The 8251-nt window shown below is 46.7% G+C and overlaps 1 long non-coding RNA gene across 1 annotated transcript; it reads left to right on the top strand.

Annotated features, from left to right (window-relative positions):
* Positions 1-534: 534 nt before the first annotated feature.
* LOC122334889 lies at positions 535-1515 on the top strand. The gene is made up of 2 exons (XR_006248833.1): positions 535-665; positions 1170-1515. It is a non-coding gene; the product is annotated as an uncharacterized LOC122334889 (long non-coding RNA).
* The last annotated feature ends 6736 nt before the right edge of the window (positions 1516-8251 follow it).

Genomic DNA, 8251 nt, shown 5'->3' with positions numbered 1-8251 from the left:
GAATTCAAGTGGCCCTTGCAGTTCTTTCTCCTCAGGTCTCGTATCACCACAAAATGTCCAGTTTGATATTGTGTAGGGTGGTTTCAGCTACTTTCCCCTTGGCTGCTTTTACCTACACACAGACATTTGTCACAAAAACATTTCTTGCAAAAGCTGACCATGTTACTATCACAAATTTTGTTGATTGCAACTGTCGTTTACCCCCTTCTAATCCCAGGTTTAGTGGTATACCAAAGAGAATTTTAAATGCCCTTAAATTCACTCTTGATCTTTTTCTCATTCTCATGTACATGACAACAATTGGGAGTGTTTCAACCCATGTGAGTCCTATTTCCTCACAACAGCCAATTTGTTTTTTATTTGTTCAGTCTTTCCTTTGCGTCTCTTTAAAAATCACTAATATTAATGTGGCAACGTGGGTGACAATCTAACCTTATTTGTTCATTGGCGTGTGATTGTCACCCACAATAGCCAATAAGATTGTGCCTTTACAGTATTTAAGGCTGGAGTCATGTCACCTGGTGTGCGCCACCGCTGGGACTGCTTTGATGGAGTGCGCATGTGCAGAGGTGCGCAAAGTGGCTGGTTGATACTTTGTTCTGGTTACAGGCTGTCCACCATATGTCAGTTGTGGATCCTTTCGTGTCTTTCCTGCATAATCTTTTGTGAGTTGTGAGCAGCGGTAAAACTTGTGCTTATAATAATCCGCTTTTTGTGCGTTGACGTCTTTCCAATGCCGCGCGCCTAGTTACGAGAATGCGGAAGTGTTTACACGGCGTTTAAAAGGACGGCGCGCTGTTTTTCTCCTGTTTTTCTCCTTTTTCTTTGGGACTTTCTATTCGTTTTCTTTTATTTTCCTTTTGTGGTATGCCCACTGTTATGTTATTAATTTTGTTTGCATCTGTTTATCGTCATCATTTAAAACTGATCAAGACGGGTTGGTTGCACCGTGACTTTTACCAGTGCTGTGAAAAGTGTCCTGATGCAACTTTGACTTTTGATAACCTAATTGCTGACCCTATCGCTCCAGTGAGCATTTGAACTGTTCCATCCAGTATTTGGGTCCTTTTTCTTTGCTTTGAATATTTTTGTAGGTTTAATTTGATGGAAATGTCTTTACTGTATTACCGAATGTAATATTACTTTTCTCTTGTTTTGGCTTTCTCTAGGCACTGTCGGTCCCTGAGGCTGGGAGGCTAGTTAGCTTCGAGTATTGGTGGTGGTATAATCGCGTGGAGTGCAGTGCTGCTTGGATTCACCTTTCACAGATTGTGTGTGTGTGTGGGATGCACGAGTGCGCCATTAGGATCCTCACTTCGCCTAGCCTGCCCTTGCCGTTGGAAAGTCTGTGCTGTATCTTATTTTTCTTTTGTTTCTTTGAGTATTCTAAATGTCTTTATTCGTAGGAAACAGAGCTCCCTTTTTGTGACCATGTGATATTGAATTGATACTGATTGATCTTGAGACTTTTAAATATTTATTGTGGATATCGAAAATAAAGTTTTGTACATTGTTCCCTAATGCCTCTCCTCGAGTTATTCTGGCCTACGAATCTGTGCTTCCTAATTTTTATTTCCCGGTTTTAGTTACGGGGTGGCGTAGTTGGTTCCTTTTAAATATAACAACCTTTTTCCACTCAGTATTGCCACTTTTTCTGGCATAGTCGGCAGGATAGGCTTTTCCTTCTTGGAGACACGTGAGTACATGTACTTGTATATTTGGGTTGCTCTGTGTATTGTTGTTCTTTTTTCTTTCTTGTGGTCTTTTGTAGGATCAAATTTGTGGTAAAACATTTGGTGCAAGGAGAGAAACGGCAGCGTCGTCCAGTGTGTCTTTCTCTTGTGGTAAGTGAGGTCTGTGGGTAAGTATGGAGGAAGAATTGCGAGAATTAAGGGAGATGGTGACTCAGTTGAGAGCAGATAACGAACTGTTATGGCAAGAGCAATCCTCTGCTCATTTGGCTCCTAGTGGGCCATCCTCTGTAGTTCCTGGGCCTCCTCCTTCCACTTCACGGTCAAGTAATGAGTGTACCGCTCTGCCAGAGAGATGTTTTTGTACCCCGAGACCGAAAGTGCCCAAAATTTAGTGGCAGGTCCAGCCTTAATATTGAGGAGTGGATTGAGGAAGCCCAGGCTTGTATGCAGGCACATTATATGTCTGCATCTGATAAAGCATTCTTCCTCTTTGACCATTTGGAGGAGAAGCAAGGGAAGAGATACGTTACCGTCCGGATGATGAGCGTAATGATCCAGAGAAAATTATTTCCGTATTAAGAGTTGTATGGCTGCTCACAATCATATGTTTCTTTGCAGGAGGCTTTCTTCTCTAGGAAGCAGCAAGAAGGGGAGTCTTTGTTGGAGTTCTCCCTTGCTTTGATTGGCCTCCTGGAGCAAGTGAAGCAAAAGTCACCTTATAAAATGCCAAATTTTCAAGTTTTATTGCGCGACCAGTTTATCGAGCACGTTAATTACAATGCTTTACGTCGTGAGCTTAAACAATTGGTACGAGGTCAACCCACTCTGACCCTCTTAGATGTACGTGCGAAGCACTCCGATGGGAACGGGAGGGTATGCCAGGTAGCTCAGGGGTCGTAGTCATTCGCTTCCCTCTGCCCTATGGCATTCAATATGGGGTGCGGGGTGAGCCTCGTGAGAACCCTGTGAAGTCTTCTCATGGGTCTGAGTTGGGAGAAGTTAAAGAAATGTTGCGATTGCAGCAGGAACAAATAAGTATGTTAACACAAAGTATTGCCCGTTTACAGGCCCCTCAGCCCCATAATCGATCTCTTCAGCCACATAGTCGTTCCCCTCAGCCTCATAGCCAACCCCTCGCCGGAACCAGATTGTGTGTCGGCGATGTCAGAAACCGGGTCATTTTGCTAGGAGTGCGATGGAGAGCGCGTACCCACTCGTTACTCGTCGACTCGCGTCATCTCAAAATGGTGGACAGCCTGATTTGCCTGCGCCTTTCGGAAACTAGTACCCACCGCGTTGCAGAGTCAAGGCGCGGTTGGGAAAAAAATGGCTCAAGTACTACTCTAGCTCATTTAATGTCTTCATGCCCACATCTTCTGGTTCGTGATCGGTGGTATTCAAGTGCCCTGTTTGGTTGACACTGGGTCTATGGTGTCCACCATCACCAAAGCTGCTTCCAAACTTATTTTCAGACTTGGGGCATAGATCGTTTAAAATCGTGCCACTGGCTTCAACTTTGTGCAGCTAACGGTTTGTCGATCCCTTATATCGGCTATATGGAACTAGATATTGAGATGTGTAATCTATTGATTTCTAAGTGTGGGGTTTTGGTGGTCAAAGATCCTCCTGGGGGCATCTGTTCTCAAATTCCCGGAGTGTTGGGAATGAATGTTCTCAGTCGATGCTACCAGGAGCTCTTTGGACAGTATGGCCCTGGCTTGTTTGATTCTCCTCCTCTTTGGAGGCCCCAAAATTCGTATTACAGGCATTACAGTACTGCCATTTAACAGAGGACCAGTCTTCAGTGGTGTGTACTGGTAAGGCTAAGTTGCTTGGGTCATAAGCGGTGTCGTATTCCGGTGGCATGTTAAAGCTTGTACCAGCCACATGCTCTGAACAATATGCGGAAGGAACTGTGTTGTTCGAGCCTCCTGTGTACGGGTTGCCAGCTGGATTGTTGGCCTCACCAGCACTGGTTAAAGTAGTCCGTGGTACAGTTTATTTGCCCATGGTTAATGTGGGAACCGCAGACGTAATGTTGTAAGACAAGAAAGGATGCTTTTCCCCTCCTCGAATTGAAGAGTCCTCGACTTCTTGACGGGGGCTGGTTGGTTTTCCACTATGGATTTGGCTAGTGGTTACAACCAGGTCCCGTCCTCGAAAAGGATAAACCCAAGACAGCGTTCTGTACCCCATTTGGCCTATTCGAATTCAACCGTATGCCCTTCGGGCTGTGCAACGCCCAAGCACCTTTCAGCATTTGATGGAACGGATGTTCGGGATCAACAGGGTAGTTCGCTACTGTTGTACCTGGATGATATTGTGGTGTTCTCCACCTCCGTTTCGCAGCATCTGGAGCGCTTGGAGGTTGTGTTGGGTCGCTTGGAGCGTGAGGGTTTGAAGGCCAAATTGGCGGCGCGCCTTCTTTCAGAAGGAGGTGAAATATCTGGGTCATGTGATCTCTGCTCAGGGTGTTTCCACTGACCCCAACAAGATTGAGGCGGTCTCGCAGTGGCGGTGTCCCACCAGTGCGTCTGAACTACGCTCGTTCCTGGGGTTTGCCAGCTATTATCGCCGTTTTGTGCAGGGCTTTGCGAAGTTGGCAGCCCCCTTGCACCAGGTTGTAGCTGAGTGTGCTGCTGGCAGGCCCCGGGTGCGAGCAGGTAAGAGCTTTTCTGACGCTTGGTCGGAGCAGTGCCAACGCAGCTTTGAGGAGTTGAAGGTTAGGCTTACAACTGCTCCAGTGTTGGCATACGCTGACTTCTCCTGCCGTTTATTTTAGAGGTAGATGCCAGTTATGGTGGCTTGGGGGCAGTCCTCTCCCAGGAGCAGGAAGGGAGAGTTCGACCTATTGCGTATGCCAGCCGCAGTCTTAGGCCCACTGAGCGCAACATGGTTAACTACAGCTCTATGAAGCTGGAGTTCCTGGCGCTCAAGTGGGCCATGGCTGAAAAGTTTCGCGAATATCTGTTGGGGCATAAGTGTATCGTCTATACTGACAATAATCCTCTTAGCCATTTGTTAACCGCGAAGCTTGCTGCGACTGAACAGCGCTGGGCTGCCCAGCTTGCTGCATTTGATTTTACGATCAAGTATCGGTCAGGTAGGAGTAATAGAAATGCTGATGCCCTGTCGAGGCAGGACCCCTCTGGCCAGTGTACGGTGAGTGCAGTGTTGCCAGGAACTGAAGTGCCAGCTACGGTTAAGCAGGTTTTTGTAGCGGAGTTATCGCCCACCGGCAACTCAAGCAGTAGTCTCTGTGTTGCCTAGTTTTGAGGGTGATATGGGTGTCTGTCAGCAGGCTGACCCGGTAATTGGTCAGGTATTGCGGTTTTGGAGACGAGGGTTCCCCCTCTTCAGAGGAGCGTAGACAGCTGCCCAAAGCAGCTCTGCTGCTACTCCGCCAATGGGATCGGCTGGTGGATAAGGAGGAGTGTTGCATCGTCGTGTTTTTCGCCCGATGGAGGTGAGGAGAGGTTCCAGTTGATTCTTCCAGTTGCTCTGCGGGCTGAGGTCTTGGCCCAGGTTCACCAAGGGCATGGACACCAGGGCATTGACCGCACCACTGAGCTGGTACGACAACGCTGTTATTGGCCAGGCCTTGCAGCTGATGTGGCTCAGTGGTGCCGTGAGTGTGAGAGATGCCAGACTGCCAAAGATGTACAGCCAGTGGCTCATAGTTTTATGGGCCATCTGTTGGCAGAAAGGCCAAATGAGATTTTGGCCATTGACTTCACCCTGCTTGAGCCATCACGTTCAGGAGTGGAGAACGATTGGTAATGACTGACGCCTTTACCAAATTTACACAGGCGATCCCCACTGCAATCAGCGGGCAGAAACTGTAGCTCAGGTGCTTGTGTCTGAGTGGTTTTGCAAGTTTGGTGTTCCTGCTCGCATCCACTCAGACCAAGGCCGTTGTTTTGAGTCCTCCCTCATCCAGCAGCTTTGTAGCTTGTATCAGGTGGAGAAGTCTCGCACTACTACTCCCATGGCACCCTGCGGTAATGGGCAGTGCGAGCGTTTCAACAGAACGCTACACAATCTGTTGCGTACTCTTCCCAGCTCACGGAAGGATGACTGGGTCTCTGCTTTGCCTCAGTTACTCTTTTGTTATAACACTACTCCCCATCAAGTGACTGGGAGTCCCCTATTTCTTGATGTTTGGACAGGAACCACGATTACCTGTGGATTTCCTGTTGGGTCGTGATCAGGAGAGGGGTTCTGGTAGTGTTAATAGTTGGGTATTGGAACATCAGACAAAACTGCAGGTGGCCTTTGAGGGGGCCGGGAACAGCTGCGTATGGCAGCAGGGCGCCGTAAGGCGCAGGTATGACTCTCATGTCCGGGATATACCCCTGGGCGAAGGCCAGTTAGTCTACCTACGCAACTATGGGCCAAAGGGTCGTAATAAGATTCACGACCACTGGAGTTCTGTGGTGTATCAGGTAGTAAAGGGGCCTGGAACAGGAGGTTTGGTTTATACCATCGCACCGGTTAATGATGTAAGTAGGGTGAGGCGTGTTCATCGTTCACTGTTGAAAGCCAGAGTGGGAGGAATCCCTTAGTGCTTCCCTCAGAGGATACGGTGTTAGTCTCAGAGGAGCCACTTCCAGAAGAGCCCCCTCGATGGAGGAAGTTGACTTGGTCAGGGTGGTACCAGAGACTCCGGCTGCTCCCATTGGGTTAGCAAGTCGGGACACGGTGGTGGTAAATTCCAATTCACTATAGCCTGTGGTGGATGCAGGGGCTGGGATGCCTGTGGCTCCTGGACCATCAAGGCAGGACACCGTAAGTCAATTACTTTTGACTGATTCTGGTCTTTAGGTCACCTGTACAGTGATGGGGCAGTGAGACGGTCTAGGCGGACCACTGCAGGTCATCATTCTAATCGTAATCATCTTCCTAGGGCCGTGGGGAGGTAGCAAGTGTTGAGACTGAGGCCTCAACCAGTTCTATATTTGCATTGTTCAGGCCTTGGGATTAGGTCAGTTAGACTAATCGTCGGGGACGACGATTCAAGAGCTGAGGGTAGATTGTGGCAAGGTGGGTGACAATCTAACCTTATTTGTTCATTAGCGTGTGATTGTCACCACAATAGCCAATAAGATTGTGCCTTTACAGTATTTATGGCTGGAGTCATGTCACCTGGTGTGCGCCACCGCTGGGACTGCTTTGATGGAGTGCGTATGTGCAGAGGTGCGCAAAGTGGCTGGTTGATACTTTGTTCTGGTTACAGGCTGTCCACCATATGTCAGTTGTGGATCCTTTCGTGTCTTTCCTGCATAATCTTTTGTGAGTTGTGAGCAGCGGTAAAACTTGTGCTTATAATAATCTGCTTTTTGTGCGTTGACGTCTTTCCAATGCCGCTCGTCTAGTTACGAGAATGCGGAAGTGTTTACACGGCGTTTAAAAGGACGGCGCTGCTGTTTTTCTCCTTTTTCTTTGGGACTTTCTTTTCGTTTTTTTTATTTTCCTTTTTGTGGTATGCCCACTGTTATGTTATTAATTTTGTTTGCATCTGTTTATCGTCATCATTTAAAACTGATCAAGACGGGTTAGTTGCACGGTGACTTTTACCGTGCTGTGAAAAGTGTCCTGATGCAACTTTGACTTTTGATAACCTAATTGCTGACCCTATCGCTCCAGTGAGCATTTGAACTGTTCCATCCAGTATTTGGGTCCTTTTTCTTTGCTTTGAATATTTTTGTAGGTTTAATTTGATGGAAATGTCTTTACTGTATTACCGAATGTAATATTACTTTTCTCTTGTTTTGGCTTGCTCTAGGCACTGTCGGTCCCTGAGGCTGGGAGGCTAGTTAGCCGAGTATTGGTGGTGGTATAATCGCGTGGAGTGCAGTGCTGCTTGGATTCACCTTTCACAGATTGTGTGTGTGTGTGTGGGATGCACGAGTGCGCCATTAGGATCCTCACTTCGCCTAGCCTACCCTTGCCGTTGGAAAGTCTGTGCTGTATCTTATTTTTCTTTTGTTTCTTTGAGTATTCTAAATGTCTTTATTCAGTAGGAAACAGAGCTCCTTTTGTGACCATGTGATATTGAATTGATACTGATTGATCTTGAGACTTTTAAATATTTATTGTGGATATCGAAAATAAAGTTTTGTACATTGTTCCCACGTCTCTCCTCGAGTTATTCTGGCCTACGAATCTGTGCTTCCTAATTTTTATTTCCCGGTTTTAGTTAACGGGGTGGCGAATGGTTCCTTTTAAATATAACAACCTTTTTCCACTCAGTATTGCCACATTAATCTTTTGTGTTTCCAATTATAGTACTGACCTTATACATAATTTTGACTCCAATCTTTCGTGATTGTAGTTATATTTACTTAAATGTAACTGCTGATCCCTCTAGTTGTGATTAAATTTGGATCATTGGTGGCTCCGCCTAAGATGGCTGCTTAGTTTGTTAGCTCCGTGCCAGTTCCCCCTTTTTTTTTAAGTTTTCTGTATTTCATTTCGACAATATTCATTTAATTCGGTCCTAAAAGCATTAAACAATGTCCGACAGTAAAGAAACGCGGGAGTTTCCACTATTTAAT

Source organism: Puntigrus tetrazona, unplaced genomic scaffold (assembly GCF_018831695.1).
Source record: "Puntigrus tetrazona isolate hp1 unplaced genomic scaffold, ASM1883169v1 S000000667, whole genome shotgun sequence".
Taxonomy (NCBI): Eukaryota; Metazoa; Chordata; class Actinopteri; order Cypriniformes; family Cyprinidae; genus Puntigrus; species Puntigrus tetrazona.
Note: the sequence above shows the minus strand (reverse complement) of the source record. Positions and strands in the feature narration are given on the sequence as shown.